The sequence below is a fragment of the Tasmannia lanceolata genome, unplaced genomic scaffold, assembly GCF_043159265.1.
Source record: "Tasmannia lanceolata isolate RefF3 unplaced genomic scaffold, GAP_Taslan_0.1 ptg000037l, whole genome shotgun sequence".
In the NCBI taxonomy this organism is placed as follows: Eukaryota; Viridiplantae; Streptophyta; class Magnoliopsida; order Canellales; family Winteraceae; genus Tasmannia; species Tasmannia lanceolata.
In genome coordinates, this window is record NW_027518714.1 from 23904618 (window position 1) to 23925183 (window position 20566).

General features: G+C 37.4%; 1 non-coding gene and 1 pseudogene across 1 annotated transcript; one reads left to right on the top strand and one right to left on the bottom strand.

Moving 5' to 3' along the window:
* Positions 1 to 2055: 2055 nt before the first annotated feature.
* On the bottom strand, positions 2056 to 2162 carry LOC143862775 (small nucleolar RNA R71). Its single transcript, XR_013240485.1, has one exon. It is a non-coding gene; the product is annotated as a small nucleolar RNA R71 (small nucleolar RNA).
* A 1485-nt stretch (positions 2163 to 3647) lies between these two features.
* LOC143861331 (uncharacterized) overlaps positions 3648 to 20566 on the top strand; it is a 67509-nt pseudogene continuing 50590 nt past the window's right edge.

A 20566-nucleotide genomic window follows, 5' to 3' on the forward strand; every position in this document is an offset into this window, starting at 1 on the left:
TGGAGCGTAGAGCTCAATTTGTACAAGGCGGAAGGAACGCCGTATTTAAGTTCCTTGGAGAAGATAGTGGAATCCTCAAGGAGAGTAACTTGAGAAGAGTGGAGTAGGTCTTGAGATAAGACCGAACCACTATAAAAATCTTTGTGTCAAAGCTTCTTTGCCTCTTCACCTCTTCTTGTGTGGTAAGTTTTCACTATTGCTTTGAATACTATTTTTGATTTCCTATTGAATCTAAAACTAGTGCAATCTAAGTTTTCAAAATTCTTAAAATTTGAAAAGAAACCCAATTCACCCCCTCTTGGGTTGCTAAGTGGAATTTCACTATTATTCTCTACTTCTCTACCACTCTCAAGCTCTCTCTCTCTCTTAGGTTTTCTTATTCTCTCTTGCACTTTTTCATGCTCTTTTTCTTTTCAACTCTTAATCGAACGCATCATCATCCACCATTCAAACTCAAGGTGACATTAAAGCTTGAAGGAGGAAGATTCAACCAAAGATTGGAGGAGAAAAAGAATAAGTTCTTTTTATTTTTGTTATTTATTTTCAAGTTCAAGTTGATGTACTTTTGTTTCAATTCAAATTAGTGGAGAGTTTATTTTTCTTTTAGTTTTCTTTTCAAGTAATTATATATGGCACTCTTTCTCCCATCTATCTCTTTTATTTTTGTTTTTCTTCCTTTCTTCATGAATAACTAAATCCTATTTACTTAGGGTTTAGTTGAAGCCATGGGGAAGGAGAAATATTTATAATTAAATCAATCTACTTAATTGAAAAATTGTGTAGGATTTTGTGTTTTGGAAAATCTCAATCATTCATGCCATTGGCTTTCTCCTTTCAGATGAATGATTGTTGATTAACAAATATAAAGTTCTATATACTTATAGTAAATTGGAGAGGGGATTTGATTAATTACTTATAAGGAATGACATCCCTTTGATCTTATTACTTATTGACTAGTTAATCGAATTTTCAACCCAATTCAAGAGTTGTTTTAATTAATCAATCTAATCCAAACCCATGGTGGATTCTAACCCTAAGTAATCTTTTATATTGAATTAAGGTTTTTACACTATTCCAAATTATTTTTGCAATTTTCCAATTAACTTAGGCCCTTAGAATTCTGGTTTTCTAATTAAATTAGATAAGTAGTTAAAAGAGATCATTAGAACTTTGGTACACTTTGCCTAAATTAGGATTTTAAATAAAAAAATATCTTAGTTAAATTTGATTCTTAGATTGATTAGAATATACGCTTATATATAGTGTTGGCTCCGAGGTGAAGTCCACGGAAATCCTGAGTCCATTCCAGACAACATTATATCATAACTAGTATTCTAATCGGTACAAGAATAGAATTAACAACTAGATTTCTCTTCCCTGAGTTCGACCCGTATTTACACGATCCGTGCACTTGCGGTTATTTAAATTCACAAACAAGTTTTTGGCGCCGTTGCCGGTGAAGAGAGTTGCATTAGAATCTTAATTATTCGAAGTATTAGATTAGTAGTTATTTTTAGTTTACTTATAATTTTGGTTTCTTGCCTATCCATCTCTCTTACTTGGTTTTCTGGTGTTTATGAGTGCAGGTTGGGTGCGGAACTCGACCAATCGATTAGAAAGAGCAAACCAGTTAGAGACGGCGGAAGACATCGCACCAAATCCAAATCAAGTAGTCATGGCGGAAGAACAAGAGCCGCCCAAGAGTTTGTGCGATCGCTTCTATCCGGCCCGAACCGCGCAACCTTCTTGCATTAGATTGCCGATTGCACAGGGCAATAATTTTGAGCTAAAATCGCAATTTATCTCTTTGCTTCCTCATTTTCATGGCCTCCCTTGGAGGATGCTTATTTATTTTTGCGTGAGTTTGAAGATGTATGTGCTTTGATTAAGTTGTAACAACTTACCGATGATGCGGTAAAGTTGCGGTTTATTACGTTTTCACTCAAGGATGGAGCCAAAAAGTGGCTCTATGAATTACCAACGAACTCCATCACCACTTGGGAGGAGTTCGCCGTCGCTTTCCTAAAAAAAAAATTTCCATTACATAAAACTAATAAGCTTAGGAACGATATTTTACAATTCAAACAAAAGCCATTAGAGTCATTTTCTAAGTTTATGGAGAGGTTCAAAGACCTACTCCAAGAGTGTCCTCACCATGGAATTGATTTGTGGCACTTATGCCAAATTGTTTATGAAGGCATAGATTACCAAACAAAGCAACTTCTTGAGTCCATGTGTCTTAACGGTTTTACATCTTTCACGGATGACGACGCGGCATGGAACTTCTTACTTGATTTGGCGGAAAAAACAAGAGAGTGGGAATCCACTCAAGACGGTGAGAGAGCCACTTCAAGTAAGGGATTTCTAATAGAGGGGGCCGTGGCAAAAGAGGCCCATCTTGATAGCTTAATCAAAAGGCTAGAAGTAATAGTTGTTAAAGGACCTTCACAAGTCAATCAAATTGCACATAGTGTTTCCATGTGTAATTGGTGTCACGCCACGGACCATGTCATGGAAGAATGTCCAACTCTTGCTAAATTTGGTAATTCTAATGAGAATGTGAGTGCTCTTTATGCTATTAATCCTTATTCTAGCATCCCAACTTTTCTTGGAGTCAAAGTGGGCCATCTAATTTCCAAGGCCAAGGCTAATTCGGCCAACCTAGGCCCACCTTCCCTCCCACTTTTGTTCGGCCATCCCCTTCCCCTCCTACTTTTCAAAACCCTTAATAATGTTTCAAATCAGCAACCGCCGGGTTTTCAAAAACAAGGAGAGTCGGCACGCATAGCTTCCTTAGAAAAAAGCATAGAACTTCTCACTAGTACTTTCATGAGAAGCCAATACAACATGGAGAAGCAAATCTCCCAACTTGCCATGGCATTGCATGAGAGGGAAAAGGGGAAGATGCCAAGTCAACTCGTTCCTAATCCAAGGAACGTGAATATGAATGTGAATCAACAGGTACCGCCAAATCAATTGAATGCCATTCAACCAATTTTGCCACCGCAAGAGCCCTCCAACGAAGGTAATGCCGTATATGCTTTAAGGAGTGGTAGAGATTACCACAAGGAGGAGGTCAGATCTGAACCTTCTATAGATATACAAGATACATCCAAAGAGGTAAGAAAAGTCTCCCCTCCAACAGGCTCGATTGCGGAACCCAAACAGGTAAGTGAAGAGCAGGCTGTTTCTCCACCTGAAAATGAGTATGTGCCTAAAGCTCATTTTCCAAGGAGACTTGCTAATAATAAGAAGGTGGATGCCATGGATAAAATTTTAAATGTGTTTAAACAAGTGCAAATTAACATTCCTTTATTAGATGCGATTTCTCAGGTTCCTACTTATGCCAAAGTGTTGAAAGATTTGTGCACACAAAAGCACACAACTAATGTGCCCAAGAAAGCTTTCTTGGCCGCAAATATAAGCTTCATCTTGTCTCAACAAATGGTGGCTAAGTATAAGGATCCAGGATGTCCTATTATTTCTTGCACTATTAGTAACACAAATATTGAACATGCTCTTTTGGATTTGGGTGCAAGTTAAATCTCTTGCCTTTTTCTGTATTTAAGCAACTAGGATTAGGAGACCTCAAACCAACCACCATCACTCTTTAATTGGCGGATAGATCAATTAAAACACCCAAAGGAATGGTTGAGGATGTGTTAGTTAAAGTAGGGGATTTTTTGTTTCCCGTAGATTTTGTTGTCTTAGATACCGAGCCTGCTGCTAATATCAATGATCAAATTCCTATCATCCTTGGTAGGCCGTTCCTTGCTACTAGCAATGCTCACATTAATTGTAGAAATGGATTAATGAAATTGTCTTTTGGAAATACATCGGTTGATTTTAATGTCTTTAGATTGGGTAAGCAACCAAATTTTCATTAAGAAATCAATATGTTGCATTCCTCTCCTGACGATATTGTTTCTAATTTTGAAATTGATTTTGATGCAGGATTCCAAGAATGCTTGGACGAGCTAGGAGGTGATGGAGGAAGCGATTTCTTTGCCAATGCATGTTCCATTCAAAATGCGGAGCCCGTTGGACCATTAGCAACATCTCTTCCAAAGCCATCAATCGAAGAAGCACCACAGTTGGAGTTGAAGCCCTTGCCTTCTCATTTACGTTATGCATTTTTGGGTGATAATTGTACTTTGCCTGTAATAATTGATGCGGACCTAACCTCCCCTCAAGAGGAGGAACTCATTAAATTGCTAAAAGAGAACAAGGAAGCCATAGGTTGGATAATGGCCGACATCAAAGGAATTAGCCCTTTGATTGTGCAACATCACATCCATCTCGTTGAGGGTGCCAAACCTTCAAGGGAACATCAAAGAAGGGCTAATCCTGTGATGAAGGAAGCCATCCAAAAAGAGATTTTAAAATGGTTAGATAATGGGATCATTTATCCCATCTCGGATAGTCAATGGGTGAGTCCCGTCCAAGTAGTGCCTAAGAAGTCGGGAGTCACGGTTATACAATCTGCCACCAATGAGCTTATTCCAACTCGCATTCAAACAGGGTGGCGGGTTTGTATTGACTACCGAAAGCTTAATGCCGCTACTTGGAAGGATCACTTTCCTTTGCCTTTTATTGATCAAATGTTAGAAAGGTTAGCAGGTCATGAGTATTATTGCTTTCTTGATGGATATTCCGGTTACAACCAAATTTCCATAGCTCCTGAAGATCAAGAGAAAACGACATTCACATGCCCCTTTGGAACGTTTGCTTATAGACGTATGCCTTTTGGGTTATGCAATGCACCGGCAACTTTCCAAAGATGCATGATGAGTATCTTTTCTGACATGGTGGAGACCTTCTTAGAGGTTTTTATGGATGATTTTTCTATTCATGGCTCTACCTATGCCGAATGTTTACATCACTTAAAATTGGTCTTAGAGAGGAGTAGAGAAAAGAACCTTGTCCTCAATTGGGAAATGTGTCATTTTATGGTAAAAGAGGGCATAGTTCTAGGTCATGTGATTTCTAAAGAGAGAATTAAGGTTGATAAAGCCAAGGTGGATCTCATTGTCAATCTTCCACCACCCAAAAGCATGAAGGATATTCGATCATTTTTTGGTCATGCGGGTTTTTACCGGTGTTTTATAAAAGATTTTTCTAAAATTACTAGGCCTCTAACCAACTTGTTAGCAAAAGATCAAAAATTTGAGTTTTCCAAAGAATGTTTCGATTCTTTTGAGTGTTAGAAAAATGAGTTAACTACTACTCTCATCATTCAAGCACCTAATTGGACCGAACCGTTTGAAATTATGTGTGATACTTCCGACTTTGCAATAGGAGCCGTGTTGGGTCAAAGATTCAATAAATTACCGCATGTAATCTATTATGCAAGTAGGACTTTAAATGATGCACAACTCAACTACACCACTACGGAAAAAGAATTCTTAGCGGTTGTGTTTGCATTAGAGAAGTTTCGGTCCTACTTGATTGGATCGCATGTGATAATTTATACCGACCATTCGGCAATCAAGTATCTTGTTGGAAAGAAGGATGCTAAAGCTCGCCTCATTCGGTGGGTTTTACTTCTTCAAGAGTTTGATTTGGAGATTAGAGATAAAAGGGTATGGAAAACTTGGTTGCCGATCACTTGTCTAGACTTCCTAATGCAAATAATGATGAAGGTCCAATTAATGAAAGCTTCCCTGATGAGCAATTGTTTGCTATTTTTAGTGAGCCATGGTATGCAGATATTGTGAATTACTTGGTTACAGGTGCTACACCGGATCATTGGTCCAACCAAGACAAGTACCAGTTTCACTCACAGGTAAAGTATTTCTTTTGGGATGATCCCCATTTGTTCAAAACTTGTTCGGATCAGATTGTCCGACGATGTGTGCCCGATCATGAGCACTAATCGATTCTATCTTTTTGCCATGATCAAGCCTGTGGTAGCCAAACTGTGGGACCCGATCCCGCGAGAAGGGTGAGGCGTGCGCCGCCACGCTCTTTCTTGGTCTCTCGTACCCACGCGAATGGCGTGTGCTTTTTATTAATGATTTTAATTACCCAACCAAGCAGGCAGCAACCAAGCCATAGGGTGCAAACAAACGTGCAACCCAATACCCATAAGGGCAGGGGTAAGCCGCCGAGCCTAGCGAGGTGTGATTTAATTCATCTTTTCCGTGAACTTGGGATCATTAAGGCAAACCGAATTCCACGCAAAAGAGAGTGACAGAGTCGCCACCTAGATGAGGGATCTAGGACCCATTATTAACCAGAAATCTAGACTCGTTACCTGGTTACGAGAATGGAAGGTATGGGGAGTTACCACCACATGCACCATTCCTGCCTGATAATCGGTCTTCAATTCCAAAAGTTAACTCTTTTGAATTTCTTTTAAATGGCACATTTAACTCTATATTAATGTGCGAACTATGTGACATGCATCCTAAGATCTAATTTCAATGTAATTCCTAAATGTGTATCTTAATTTTCTTAATTTGTTTGAATTCAATCTAAGTGAAAGTTCTCCTAAAATTCTAATTTCATGGAAAGTCCTAAATGATTTAATTACTTTTAATTTAAGGATTAATGTACAAAACCCCACTTATGTGTGGAGCCGACTCGTGATTGGTGTGACATCAAGTATCCAAGCTGCCTACGTACCCAAGCCTCACTTGGATCAGAGTCGACGTAGTTCGGTGCACCTAAGCTAAGCTACTTATGCCTAACTCAACTAAGACACCGACTTAGACGGGATTGACTGTTTCAACAGTTTTAAGAGAAGTTATTTAATTCAAGTTGAGGATTTTATTATCCTAGGATTTCATCTAAGATGCTATATGATTCTTATCTAAATGCAAGTTGTCCCTTAGACTAATGCAGGTTAGCCTACATCCTAGTTTACTAGGCTTGTCATAGGGAAAGATTGAGTGACTAATGTAACTAGACCTATGACACGGTTGCTATCCATAGCAAACGTCCGTGATGAGGCTGGACTCCTAACTCTAGGACTCCCTAAAACCTAAGACTCCCTAAAACCTAGGACACGACCTGACGTAAGTGTTCCTAAATTAGGCTCTAATAGTTCTTATGACGGAAACCATAATCCAATGGTTCCGAAAGACACAAGATAAATCGATTTAAGTTCTTGAAGTTAATGAATTTCAGATTTCAAGGATTTTCAGTTTCTGAACATTTAAGGAATACCAAAGGTTCTACGGTTCACAAATTTCGGCCTAGAATAGCATCCACGGAAGGGAATCATGCGCTCTTTCCTTGTGCAATTTAATATTTAGGTTATAGCACCTTATTGCCTGGCATATCTCAGGATTTCCGTGGACAGTAACCTCGGAGCCAACAACATGTTATAGCTTAAATATTCAAATTGTCAAAGATCGATTGCAATTGGGATACGATTATGGATGCACCTGCCATTTTACCAGGGAAATCTAAAGATCCTAAGATTTCTGTTTCAATGGATTAAGGAGTGCACATGTGACAGAAATTTAAAGTTCTTTAGAAATTTTCATAATGATTTTTTAATTAATTTCAAATTTTCAATGGAATTTATCAATTTCAAACATATGAGTGATTTTACAAGTGAAATTATTGCAAACGAATTCGAAACAAACTGAAAATTCTACAGCAACAAGATGGGAATGTATGTAGCTTATTAGCAGAGTTTTACAGATTTTTACATTAAGCTCCTATTTAATTTTGATTTAACAATAATGAGACCAGATTGTAAAATAACACAGAAACTACTAGAAATAGAAATCTAAATTTATTGAAATTTCTACAGTAATAAGATATAAGTAAACATAGTATTCTGTGAGATTTTCATGAATTTTAGAGACTAGTTACTACCAATTTCAGATTTTTCAATTTTAAGACCAGATTAAGAATTTACACTACAACCCTTAAACAATAAGATCCAAATCAATTGAAAATGTTACAGAATCAAGAAATATGAAATATAAGACTACTGTAAAAATTTTGAGAATTTTAATTGTGATCTGATGTCAGTAAAAATTCTCACAAAATCTGATAATTTTCAAAGAAAGCATCAAATAATATACCAAACAAAATCCAAAAATCTTTAAAACTTCATGGTAGAATGTATCAGTACCATATTATTTTCCCACGAAATTTTAATAATTGTGGAATCTATTTAGTATATATTTTATTTTTCTTCGTCAAAAAGATATTTTTGAAGAGTTTTCTATTTTTAAAACATGATTTTTGAGAAAATTACGACTTCGGAAAACATCCCTTAATCTTGTTCAAATGTGATGAACACAAGAAAAATTTAAAATTCCACAAAATCAATCATCCTGAGATAGCTATTTTTTCGAATTTTGTAATTTCTCAGCCATTATTTTAAATAAAATCCCACTCTTCACTCAAATTTTCGAAATCCCTTGATTCAATGTCCGATCCGATGGTTATTTTAATCGATTTAAATAGATCAGTGTATTAAATTTCGAGACAAATCGGAATTGAAACACTCATGTAGATTATGATTTTGAGCACACATTTAGTATTGAATTAAATTCAATTAAATGTTAAAAACCATGCAAAAATACGAAAAAAATACCAAATAATCCCGGAAAAATCCGAGAATCGTGCACCTACCTGTGGTCGAGATCCTCGCCGAATCCGAGAGCCGAAGAATCCGAAAAAATCCCGCCGACGTGTTCTCCATCACGCTTTCTTTCTTTCTTTTTTATTGCTTCCCTTCCCCACTGTGTAGAGAGAGAGAGTAATAGGGAGAGGCAATGAGAGGAACGACAGAGGTGGGAAGATGAAAGAAACCAAGACAGAGGGATAAAGAAGGAATAATACCGATATATAGAAATATAGAGATAGAGTGCAGAGAGAGTGAAATATAGAGAGAGTGAAAGAGATGGTGATAAAGAGATAGAGAAACCGAGGTTGAGAGAGATTGTGAGGGATGAAATCAAGAGATTGAGAGAACAAAGAGAAATCTAAGACAAACAGAGAGAGGGAGGGCACGGTGCTCTTTTTTTGGTTTTTCTTAAAAAAACAGAGCCTCGGCTGTGTGAGAGCGATAAAAACAAATCGAGATATATATATAAGGTGATAGAGAGATAGAGAAACCGAGATTGAGAGAGATTATGAGGGTCTGAGATCAACAGAAGAATAGATTGAAGAAAAGAAAGACCGAGTGATGCAGTACTCTGTTTTTGAGTTTTTTTTTTTTTACTTTATGAGAGACGTGAAAGGCTGCTGAGGGGAAGGATACATGGGAGATACCGAAGCTAGGAAGGGGAGAGGGAAAACATCAGAGAACCATCTGTTTCTTCTCTTTTTTTTTTCTGTTTGTTCGTTCCTCTTTTTTTTTTTTTGAGCCGCTGTTCCGAGAACCAAAAAATAACCAGAGTTACCGTATTCTCGGTCTCATTCTTATAACCGAGATGTTCTAGAGAGAGATGCTGTGTTCTATATCATCTTTCTTTATTGCCAGAGAGTTGCTGTCCTCCTCCTTTGTTTCTTTTTTTTCTTTTTTTCTTACCTTATGCTGCCACCTCCCCCAAAAAGAAATTTCGTGGGTTGCCTCATGCAAAGATTCCAATTGTGACCTCTTTCAAAAAATACCTTATATATATGCCTTCTTTCCATCCCCTTTAGATAGAAATCAACACTTAATGGGAATTCACTTTCTTGAATTCGGCATTATCCCAAGTGGGTCCCACGTTGTATGGCTAATTCCTACATCTTGCCTTGTTATTACTATCATTTTAAGAAAATGGTGGGGTCCACTCCATAGGACAATCTGAACCACCCGATTAACAAGTCATTAATGGGATATGCTCAATAAATCATTTCTTATAGATCGTTCATAGGATGATCCGAACCATCCATTTCAATGGGCTACCGAATAAATGATTCGTTCTTCTAATTCATTGTCGCAAGCTGATCTTGGCCGTCCAATTGATAGGCTGCAATGTGGATCGGTTACACCACGTCTTAAATCACTCCATATTGTTTAATTGGTGGCCCACAAATCTTTTCCGTTAGATTTCAATACGGACCCCGAAGAATAAGATTGAATTACCTTGGGTGGGCCCCATGCATATTTAGTGGGCTACTCCATTTTAAATCCCTCAACCAAACGCCAGGCCTATTCCTTGGCCGAATTTTCCATGAGATCCATTCATCGAAAATTTAGGCGGGTCCGCTTGCTTCAACTTAGTGAACTCCACTCCATGTTGGGCACGCTTATTCCTATAAATTTTGATTGTTAACATCCATAATAAAACTCCACAGATAACTTGGATATTTCTTATATGGGCCAACTTTCTCGATCCAAATTTAATTCAAATGCTCAATGCGGGCCCACCAAACGGGTCCCAATTCTCTCTGGTTTGGATTTTTCTGAATAACTCTTCTCGACACTTGACGAAAAAATGCGAAATACGGCAGAAATAATTGAAAAGATCGAGAAAACATAGGGAGTGGACATGGGAATAGAAAACACTGAAAAAGACTGATAGCAAAACATTAATTTCTTTGTTGATTAGAGTGGAGCAAAATGGGGGTGTCTACAGGTAGCCACTTTAGTGCAACGAAAACCGCGCACAAAGTTTTACAATGTGGTTTCTATTGGCCAAGTATTTTTGGGGATGCTTTTGATTTTTGTAAGGCATGTAGATCTTGTCAGTCGTTAGGAAGAGTTACAAAGTGAAATATGATGCCCCTCAACCCGATCTTAGTGGTTGAAGTTTTTGATGTGTGGGGTATTGATTTTATGGGACCATTTTTCAACTCTTTTGGAAACTTGTATATTTTGTTAGGTGTAGATTATGTGTCAAAATGGATTGAAGCCATTGCTTGCAAATCCAATGACCACAAGGTGGTGGTCAAGTTTCTTAAAGAAAATGTTTTTTCGCGCTTCGGTACACCTCGTGCCATCATTAGTGATAGGGGTAAACACTTTTGTAATAGACCGTTTGGAGGTCTTATGAAGAAATATGGTATTACTCATAAGTTGGCCACCCCTTATCATCCTCAAACGAGTGGCCAAGTGGAGGTTTCAAATAGGCAAATTAAGCAAATTTTGGAGAAGACAGTGAATCCAAACCGCAAGGATTGGTCCATTAGATTAGTGGATGCCTTGTGGGCTCATAGGACGGCATTCAAGACCGATCTTGGTCAGTCTCCTTACCGTCTTGTGTATGGCAAAGTTTGTCACCTCCCGGTTGAATTGGAACATAAAGCTTTTGGGCTATTAAGAAACTAAACATTGATTTGTCTTCTGCAGGTGTTCAAAGGCGATTACAACTTTCTGAATTGGAGGAGTTGCGCAATGAAGCGTAAGAGAATGCAAAGATCTATAAGGAGAAGACTAAAGCTTTTCATGACAAACATATTTTGATAAAATCATTTCAAGATGGCGAAAAAGTGCTTCTTTACAATTCACGATTGCATATCTTTCCAGGTAAGTTAAGATCCAGATGGGATGGACCATATGTTATTAACAAAGTTTTCTCTCATGGTGTGGTCGAGGTTCTTAATCCAAGCAATTGTGAGATTTTTAAAGTTAATGGTCAAAGATTAAAGCCATTTATTGAGTTGTCAAAGACGGATATGGAAGAGGTCATAGATTTCCATTAACCTTCCTATTCGAATCATGCCTAAACAAATACGGTACGTACCCTCATTTCTATTTTTAGTCCTCATATTTTTGTTTCTATTTTTAGCGCATTGAGGACAATGCAAAATTCAAGTATGGGGGGTAGCTTTTAGAAACTTTCCTTCTCTAGTCTTTTCTATAATTTAAAGTTAGAAAGTTTCTTTTCCTTTTGGTTTTGGTATTTCAATCAAATTAGAAAGAACTTGGTATTCTTAGGAAGAAAGTTGTTTTCCTATTTTAAGAAATAAAGTTAGTGGATATTTTAATTTTGGAATCCGAAAAAATTAGAAAGAATACTTTCCTTTCTTAGTTTTGTTTTCTTTTGGAATCTTTCTTTTAAAAGAATTTGAATAAGAAATAGAAATAGAAACTTGCTTTTTATACGGTATGGATAAAAAGGAAAGAAAGGTTGAAACAAAAGAAAGAAAGAACTATTTTTAGAAAGTTTGCTTCTTGATTATAGTTTTGATTTGTAGCCTTTTTGACTTGAGTTATTAAGTCTGAAGGGTTTTTACGCCTAGTTCCTTAAAGCCAACTGGCTTGAGAGCAACTGACTGAAAACTCCATACATGGGTCAATTAGAAAGCTTAATGAATCAAAGCATTGCACATAATCAAAGGTAAAGCTTGAACTCATATGCATCAATGTCTATGATATATGGAAATCAAAGATTAGTCGGACACTACTTAGTAGCCTAGGTGTCTGGTGCATGCCCTGCATGTCATTCACGCCAAAACCAGTAGAAGATTACCAAAAAAAAAAAAATGAGAAAAAAAAGTGAGTTCTATTCTTAGAAAGTATGAGAAAAGTGAAAAGTGTGGTAGACCATATAAATTTGCATTTTCGTCTATTAAGTTGCGAACTCAAATTTCTTTTATGGTATGATTACATTAGAATCAAATTTAAGGGAGAAGAGTAGGACAAATTCAAAAGAGGATTCCTTGATTAAAATATTTTTCTAATTTTTCCAACTTGGGATAGGATGCAAAGTTTAAGTATATGGGTATTCTTGTTCTTCTATTTTGAGTAATTTATCAAAGAAAAATGATTAGAAATTTTTGGCTTTATTTTATAGTGAGATTTGGAAAGAAAAGTTTATTTTTAGAATTTTGTGTGTATATTCACTGCAAACACTCACGAGACAAAACTTGTCCACTAGGGTAACCTAGGGGTTTAAAGCCTGGTTGCACGTGCTAAGTGCAATCGTGATTCCTACGAAAGTGAGTTAGGATTTTATTTTGTTTTGTTTCTATTTTCTTTATTTTTCTTCTTGTTTGCTTGAGGGCAAGCAAAGTTCAAGTATGGGGGAATCTGATGAGCACATTTATGTGTGAGTTGTAGGTACTAAAGCATGCATATTTGATAATTAAAGCGGTGCTACTAAGGTATTTTGTGTATTTTTGGTGTTTCAGGGTTATATTGGGAAGATGGATAAATTTGAAGCCAAAGAGATCAAATACTGAAAGAAATAACCAATCTCCAATGGTGGCCGAATTCTATACAAGATGATTAATGTGCCTCTATATATGCTTTTTTAAAAATTTAAACAATTCAGGGGCTGCAATCAAGTTACATGATGGACTATTAATTTGGATGGCTCGGATTAGCTATGGAATTAATTTACAAGGTATGGTCCATTTAGATTGTGACCTATAATATGAACGGTTCAGATTATCCTACAAGAATTATCTAGGAGCGTCGTTAATTCATGGCCCATCAATTGAGTGGTTTAGATCACCCTACGGAGATAATTTGAGGAGCAAGAATTATTCACATTGGAACCCATCACTTGGATGGTCTGAATCATCTTAGGGAAAGGATTTGGAGGACACGCCCATTTATTTCTTGGCCCATCAATTGGATGGTTTAGATCAACCTATAGAAGCGATTTAGAGAGAGTTGGCTAATAGGAGCTTTTATCACTCTGGAAAGAGAAGAGGGAGGTAGTAAATTCCATGAAGGGTGGTCAATATCATTAGTGGGTCCCATTTGGATTTTTGGAAAGTCTTTAAAAGCGAGTCATAGCAGCCACGTTTCCCTTTTGTTAGAAAATAGCATTTTCTAATTTTATATATAATGCATATACATACATGCAAAAGTGGGACCCACGAAAGTAGAGGAAGAAAGCAAGAACTTCACTGATATTTTGGCATCTTGCTAAAACCACCGAATTTGGCCTCCCTTTCTTTGTGTTTTATATATATATATATATATATATATTAAACAAAAGTGGGACCCACATGGGATTTGAAGAAAACTGCTATGGAAAATAAACTACCGCATTTGGAATGTTTATTCTTCCATGTTTTGGGTTGAAGAAAAAAAAACAGTAGTTTCTAATTAGCTTGTATTGCTATTCTATATAATATAAGTGGGACCCACTATGAAGAAGAAACGAAAGTTGCCAAAAGCCCACCCATTTCTACGTAAGGGAGGAGAAAAAGTCAATAAAAGTGGTGAAAAAGTTACCAAAGAAAGGTCAAAGTTGGTGAAATTTTAAAGAAGAAAAGAAGAAGTTGGTGGAATTACAAACAAATAGTGGAAGTTCCCAAATTACCAAAGACAGGTGGGGTTGCCAAAAATACAAAAAGATGCCAAGATTGCGTCTTTCCTTGGAGATGAAAATAGAAGGTGAAGAAAGCTACATATTGGAGTGAAGAAGGCTCTATCTTTTTCTTCTACACACACTTTTGCTCTCTTTATGCTTTTGCTTGTTCTCTATTATTCTCTACACAATTCTCTGCCACTCTCAAGCTCTTTCTTTTAGGTTTTCTTGTTCTCTCTTGCTCTTTTTCAAGTTCTTTTTCTTTTCTACTCTCAACCAAGGATCATCATCCACCATTCAAACTCAATATGACATTAAAGCTTGGAGGAGGAAGATTCAACCAAAGATTGGAGGAGAAAAAGAATAAGTTCTTTTTATTTTTGTTATTTTTTTTCAAGTTCAAGTTGATGTACTTTTGTTTCAATTCAAATTAGTGGAGAGTTTATTTTTCTTTTAGTTTTCTTTTCAAGTAATTATATATGGCACTCTTTCTCCCATCTATCTCTTTTATTTTTATTTTTCTTCACTTCTTCATGAATAACCAAATCCTAATTACTTAGGGTTTAGTTTAAGCCACGGGGAAGGAGAAATATTTATAATTAATTCAATCTACTCAATTGAAAATTTGTGTAGGATTTTGTGTTTGGAAAATCCCAATCATTCATGCCATTGGCTTTTCCCTTTCGTATGAATGATTGTTGATTAACAAATATAAAGTTCTATATAATCAATGTACATTGGAGAATGGATTTGATTAATTACTTATAAGGAATGACATCCCTTTCATCTTATTCCTTATTGACTAGTTAATCGAATTTTCAACCCAATTCAAGAGTTGTTTTAATTAATCAATCTAATCCAAACCCATGGTGGATTCTAACCCTAAGTAATCTTTTATATTGAATTAAGATTTTTACACTATTCCAAATTACTTTTGCAATTTTCCAATTAACTTAGGCCTTTAGAATTTTGGTTTTCTAATTAAATTAGATAAGTAGTTAATAGAGATCATTAAAATTTGGTACACTTTGCCTAAATTAGGATTTTAAATAAAAAAGATCTTAGTTAAATTCAATTCTTAGATTGAATAGAATATACGCTTATATATAGTGTTGGCTCCGAGGTCTAAGTCTACGAAAATCTTGAGTCCATTCCAAGCAATAATATATCATAGCTAGTATTCTAATCGGTAAAAGAATAGGATTGACAACTAGATTTCTCTTCCCTGAGTTCGACCCGTATTTAAACGATCCGTGCACTTGCGGTTATTTAATATTACAAACAAGCTGGAAATATTGAAAGCATTATTTTAGCGGCGAGCGAGCTTGGAAATTGGAGAGAAACGAGCTGACTGCGAGCGAGTCAAGGTTGAAAGGTTAATTTGGCCGCGAGTGAGCCGGGAAGGATATTGGCTTGGTTGCGACTGAACCAGAAGCCGGGGAATTGACTTGACTGCGAAGGAGTCAAAGAATCAGAGAAGTTAGCTTGATTGTGAACAAACTAGTAGATCGGAACATTTACTTGACTGTGAATGATTCGAAGAGTTGGAAATTGGCTCAATTACGAATGAACAAGAATACCAGATAATTAACTTGACTATGAAGGAGTTAGAGAATTAGGAATATTATCTTCGTTGCGAATGAACCAGAAGATCAGATAATGGACTTAACTGCGAATGAGTCGAAAGGTCAGAAATTTGCTTGGTTGCAAACGAACCGAAAAGCAAATAGGTGACTTGACTGCGAAAGAGCCAGAGTCAGGGATATTGGCCTACTTGCGAATGAACTATAAGACCAGAATAATGACTTGGTTGCGAATGAACCAGAAAGTTAGGAATTTGATTTTAGCTGCGAATGAGCTAAGAATTGGAAGATTAACTTGACTGTGAGTGAGTCAGAGTCAGGGAGATTAGCTTGATTGCGAATGAATCAAGAAATCAGTGAGAAACTTGGCAGCGAATGAGCCAAAGAGTCTAAGATTTTGGCCCGGTTGCGAATGAACCAAAAATGTCGGAATGATGCTTGGTTGCGAATGAACCAGAAATGTAGTAGCCTGAAAGAATCAGAAGTTAAAGGATTGACTTGGTCACAGATTAACTGAAAAACTTGACTGCAAAAGTCAAAAAGCTCAGAGATCGACTCAGTTGCGAATGAACCAGAAAGTCGAGGATTGACTCGGTAGCGAATGAACCGAAAAGGTCGAAACGATGACTTGGTTGCGAATGAACCAAAAATGTAATAACCTGACAGAATTAGAAGTTAAAGGATTAACTCGGTCACAGATTAACCGAAAAACTTGACTGCGAAAGTCAAAAAGCTCAGAGATTGACTCGGTTGCAAATGAACCAAAAAGTCGAGGATTAACCTGGTAGCTAATGAACCGAACAGGTTGAAACGATGACTTGGTTGCGAATGAACCAAAAATGTAATAACCTGACAGAATCAGAAGTTGAAGGATTAACTCAGTTACAGATTAACCGAAAAGCTTAACTGCGAAAGTCAAAAAGCTCAGAGATTGACTCGGTTGCGAATGAACCCGAAAGTCGAGGATTGACCCGGTAGCGAATGAACCAAAAAGGTTGAAACGTTGACTTGGTTGCGATGAACCAAAAAAGTAATAACCAGACGGAATCAGAAGCTAATGGATTAACTGGGTTACAGATTAACCAAAAAGTCAAGAACACTAGCTTGACTGCGAATGAGTCAGATACTAAAAGATAGACTTGGTTACAGACTAACCAAAAAGTTGAGGATAAAAGCTTGACTGCAAATGAGTCAAAGGCTCAAAGGATTGACCTGGTTGCAAATGAACCGAAAGGTCGAAGATATGAGCTAAACTACGACTGAGTCAAAAGCTCCAAGGATTGACCTGGTTGCGAATGAACCGAAAGGTCAAGGATATGAGCGAAACTGCAAATGAATCAAAGGCTCAAATGATTGACCTGGTTGCAAATGAACCGAAAGGTCGAGGATATGAGCGAGACTGTGAATGAGTCAAAGAACTCAATCAAATGGTGAGACAGACTCTCAATAGAATAGTGAGACAGACTCTCAATTGAAGGACTAGACAGATTTTCGATGGAATAGCTATCTCTTGCCGAGAATAATTGGGAGTATAAGTTCTTTACTGAAAACCAGACTCAGATAACTTGCTGGCATTTTGGGTATTGACCTTCTCTTCTTTCTTTTTTTTTGAATCAAGAGAACTGTATTCTGCTGGGGATTGAAGGCTATGGGAGCAAATTCTAGACTCCGCTTGGAAAATTGATTTTCTTGAGAAGTTGACTTTTCAAGAGAGTGGACTCGTTTGAGAAGTTTGGAGGTTTAGCTTGAGATATACTCGTGCCTCTCTTATCTCAACTTGCTATAGACATTGGCATTGATTGCCTTTGTGTGCTTGATATCTTTTATGACGCAACTCATAAAAGATGCCCCTAGTATGTTGTGCTTCCACGACAAGAGTCTTAAAGAAGTGGTACACTGGTGGTTGAAGAAAAAGTGTTTCGCTCTGTGAAGGCTTAAGGTCGCACAGGTTCTTTCCTTTGATATAAGAAGGAATAAGACAATCACCATGATGGCTGAGTCAGAAAATCTCTTCTATTTTTCCTCACTGCTTGAGACTTTGATGTCTCTAGCAGGTCTAAACAAGATGTCTCTTACCCCTTCTTTGATTCCCAACCAGGATTCACTTTGAATTTTCTTTGCATTTTGGAAGGTGTACTTTCGCTCTTCCAGTGCCAGACAATTTGACCTTGAAAGAAAACGATTATGAATGAGGAATAGACTTCCAATGACTCCATCAAAGAAGACTCAGATTATTCAAAGGACTTGACTCACTTTTAATTCACCTTTAGATCTGATGTGTTGTTTTTTTTAGGGTAAGGCTAGCCGCTCTCAGAGTAATCTCGAAAACCATGTCAAGAGGCACTAATTTCCTCCATCGATATTTCCGTCGTGGTCATTGCCCCCTTCGGATTGCTCAGTTTTAATGTCCCTAGTTTAGAAGGGTATCAAAGTAAGTCTCATCGATACTACTCAGATTCCGGGATCCTGCTCTGTTTGAAGACTGCTTCTCCATCTGATTAACTTCTCTCTTTGCAATTACTCATGACTCTTGCTTTCCAGGTCTCTAGCCTCGCAGACCACCTGTCTCAAATTTCATTTGCACTGCTTACATTCTTGAGTTCTTCACGATTGAGGAACTCCTTCTACAACTCATTAGCTCTTTCTTCATGGGAAGTTCTTGCTGCTGACTAAATTGCCTTCTTGACTTTTTCGATCTAGCAAACCGCTACCCTTACTGTGCATAAGCCAACCTCTTTGGTTGTTGACTTAGCAAGAAAAATGATTCTCACTTTTTCCTAGCCCGCCCTTTCAGGTTTTCAACCTAGTAGGTCTTCAAACTCTCCTTCTTCTCTTTTTTTTTCTGTTTTTGTCTTCATTTGCCTTGAACCTTTGCTCGTTTTACCAGAAGGACTTTCTAGGTAGGCTTAGGTTCAAAGGGATAGGATGTTTCTTTGGTTCAAACGATTTGGACCGAATCTGGTCTAGCCAGATTACCTACATACCCCAAAAATGGAGGATCAGGTCTGCATAGTTCGCTTTGGGGTTTATCAAAGAATGGTTTAGCTTCTTAGCTTCAAAATTTTGAAAGGGAATAATTTGACTTTTTTCCAAAGGTTTGATCGAACCTAAGTTGATCAGGTTGCCTACGTACCCCTGAAGAGTTGGGGATCATGACCGCATAGTCCGGGTGCATAAAATGCCCCTGGTTTATAATGTGGTTGAAAGAATTGTTTGGTGTTAAAGTGTTGGCTCAAAGGGCTCACAAAAGAATTTTTTAAACGTTGGAATTTTGGCTATAATGGCTCAAACGTCCAAGGATGGCCTCCTGGTATTTTAACGTGTAAGCTTTTGAAAAATTAGGTTCAACGGCTTTGAATGTTTTTGTCGAGGAGTCTGGCGGTTTTTGCAAGCAAGACTTCAGCCACAATGTTCTATTCTCATCTCGAAAATCTTGAATTTTATGTTCAAGATTCAACCACTCTCGTTAGTCTCCAAATGCTGAAGATAATTCCCATATTCAATCTATCTCGTTGACTTCATCATCTGGGTCTTTAATATTTCTAAGGAGTTGTTTTAGGGACACATTCCCTTCCCCTTTTGTCTCTCTCGCATTCTTCATGTTTTCTTTCCTTTTGGACATAGAGAATGTCCTCAATCTTGAAGTATTCCACCAAGGAATCACATTGAAACATGTAGCCCAATTGCTCTTTCTGGACTCAGATCGATGACTTCATTTTATGAAAGTCTTCTCTCAATATCTCATTAGCTCCACTGGATTTCTGATGCTCATTTATCTAGCATTTTGCTTTTTGACTGAGTGTCTAAAGCCGATGGAGCCTTGCTTTTCATCACAACAGAGCATTCCCCTGGTTTATCCTTATAGGATCAAGCAAGACCACCTCAAACCCCTCTAAACAGGTTTATCAATTCCTCGCGCTTCTCGGGAGATAAAGTTTTGCCAATCCATCTTTTCCGAGTTTCGGATTTTAATACCACTATCAACAGCTTCGTTTCTTCTTTGAGTGACTATGCTCGACGCACTTCCTCTCATTTGATCATCTTTCAGATCTCGAGGGAAATTTCGCCTGCATCCTCATCCGAGGAGGGTGTCTTTAGTTATTTAAATATTAGATCTAAGAGTGAATCATAAGAATACTGATAACATTGAAATCAAACTTTATTGAATTGAAAACTTTCAAGTACATCAATAATTCTCAACACGCCTCAGTGGGCTCTACATCAGACTTGATAGAAAACAAAACACTGACACTAAATGAGAAAGACTGACAGACATGACACACTTTTTTTTTTACATTGACACTATGACTCACCAACTTTCAACGCAAGAGTTGGTATATACTTGATAGAAGATAAAAATTAAATCTTGAAACATGACATTTGGATCACCTCACTTGAAACACGACACTTAGACATGGACAAGGACTCGGCACTGAAGTTCACAAGTAGCACGCCTTCCTCCATGATGTTGTCGGCTAGTGGTTTCGGTCTTGGTATAGGAATCTCGGAAGAGGTGGTCCCATGTAATTCTGTCTACCTGGCCCAAACTGGCCTTGAAAACCTGCTGGTGGTATCATGCTCTCTGCCCTGACATTCTTCGGAGGCTCAAATTCTGACATCTTTCCTTTTCCTTTCGATTCAGTTCTCTGTTCTGAGGTAGCATAAGCAGAGGTGGTGGAACCTTTGAAAGGTTGAATGGGTCTAACTGGTGCAGGATTCACTGATGCATAGAGTTTAGGAAGAAGGGAAAAGTCTTCATCTATCTTGTCCTGAATTTTGTGTTTCAATGCCAGGCACTTTTCTGTCATATGATCAATA